Source organism: Notamacropus eugenii, chromosome 2 (genome assembly GCF_028372415.1).
Source record: "Notamacropus eugenii isolate mMacEug1 chromosome 2, mMacEug1.pri_v2, whole genome shotgun sequence".
NCBI classification, from domain to species: domain Eukaryota; kingdom Metazoa; phylum Chordata; class Mammalia; order Diprotodontia; family Macropodidae; genus Notamacropus; species Notamacropus eugenii.
The window spans coordinates 446,585,018-446,587,100 of NC_092873.1; the positions used below are offsets into that span (position 1 = coordinate 446,585,018).

Here is a 2,083-nt window from a genome sequence, read left to right on the forward strand (position 1 = left end):
GCAAATTCCAGAGTTCCCAGGTCAAGGAGAAAATATTGTAAGCAGTCAGAAGGAAACAATTGGAGTATTGTGGTATGAAAAGGTAAACAGGAAAAAAAATCCTAAGGGACTTACTAAAGTGGAACTGTTTTCATTCTTACATGGAAAGATCATATTTGTAACTCTTGAAATTTTCTCAGTATTTGGGTAGTTGGAGGGATTACACATACACACACACACACACACACACACACATATACAGACAGAGGGCATAGGGTGAGTTGAATAGGAAGGGATGATATCTAGAAAAATAAAATTAAGGGGTGAGAGAGAAATATAATGGGGAGAAAAGGAGAAATGGAATGGGGTAAATTATTTCTCATAAAAGAGGCAAGAAAAAGCTTTTTCAGTGAAGCTGAAAGGGTGGGGGTTAGAGGCAAAAAGTGAAGCTTACTCTCATCACATTTGGCTTAAGGAAGAAATAACATGCACACTCAATCTGGTATGAAAATTTGTCTTATACTACAGGAAAGTAGGGGAGAAGAGGACAAGTGGGGTGGAGGGGATGATGGAAAGCAGGACAAATGGGAAGAGGGAGTAATTAGAAGTAAATACTTTTGGAGAGGGACAAGGTCAAAAGAGAATAGAATAAATGGGGGACAGAATAGGATGGAGGGAAATATAGTGACTATTACAGAAATTTTGTGTGAAACTACACATGTGTAGCCTGTATTGAATTGCTTGCCTTCTCAGTGGGGATAGGTGGGGAGGGAGGAAGGGAGAGAAGTTGGAATTCAAAGTTTTAGGAACAAATGTTAAGAAATGTTTTTGTTTATAACTGGGAAGTAAGAAATACAGGTAAATCTATCTTGCCCTACAAGAAACGAGAGAAGATGGGGATGGGGAAGGGAGGGTTATGATAGAAGGAGGGGCTGATTAGGGAAAGGGGTAATCAGAATGCATGGTATTTTGGGGTAGGTGGAGGGGAGAGATGGGGAGAAAATTTGGAACTCAAAATTTTGTGTAAATGAATGTTGAAAACTAAAAATAAATAAATGAACATAAAAAAATATAGTCTTCCTTTCATGAATCAACCCTATGTCCTCAGTAGCCACTAACAGATTTCATCCTCTTTCTCAGCAATCCCAGTAAAGAGCATCATGCTACAATTTTTCCTCATTCTTATTTTTTTTAACCATTCTTATCTTTGTTTTATGATATCTTCTCTTATTTCTCTCATTAGATCTTATAACACCTTGTCTACATTGGCTGTAGTTTTGGCAGATGCCTCTACTTACTGGACATCTCACTCTTCTACTTTACTTTTAGCATCTTCAAAGGATACCTGTCTTCTCTCTTCCAAGTCTTATTTGTTTCCTATCAAAAGCAAAGGGATTTTATCTTCTTCAGCCTTAACATGTTGAATCTGTTCCCTGAACTCTGCTATGATTGTAAGGGATTCAAGTTTTGCTATGGCAAAGACTAAGAGAAATCCCTCCACACTATGAAAGTAGTTTTTTTGAGTAACTGCACAATCTTCTTGTCCACCCATATCCAGAATGTCTATATGCATGTCTCCATCAAAGACTCCTTTCTTTCTATAACTATCAGCATTAGAAGATGCATAGACTTCTATAAACTCATCATACATGAATTGAAGGGTAAATGCAGATTTGCTCCTTCCATTGCCAACAGTGAACATGAGGAATTATTGAGCCCTGGTTCTTCTTGTTTGCAGCAATGTGTGCTTGTGGTCGAGGGTTGCTGCACACTGTCCAACAAGGAGCTGTTGAGGAAATGAGTGGTTGAAATCTTACTTTGGTTTCTTCAGGATAAATTAGTACTCATTCTTTACCCTGAGAAAATAGTACAAATTTTACCTGCTTCTCTCATTGAGATCTGTTTCTGAAGTTTTATTTTGGGAGACAAAAGAGAATATCTAATAGGCCTAGGGCCTCACTGAATTATGGGAGAAGGATAAATAAAGGACATCCCCCAATTTCCCTCATCACCTCTTCTCTCTGGGGTGGGACAGAGGTTCCTCAGAGTGGTGAGGAGGAGATAAGAGAAGGGACATTTAACTCTGAATCTATGAACTTTTTCT

The 2,083-nt window shown here is 38.3% G+C and overlaps 1 pseudogene; it reads right to left on the reverse strand.

The window, feature by feature from the left end:
* Nucleotides 1–1,170: 1,170 nt before the first annotated feature.
* Nucleotides 1,171–1,872, reverse strand: LOC140521995 (ras-related protein Ral-B pseudogene; annotated as a pseudogene).
* Between the last annotated feature and the right edge of the window lie 211 nt (nucleotides 1,873–2,083).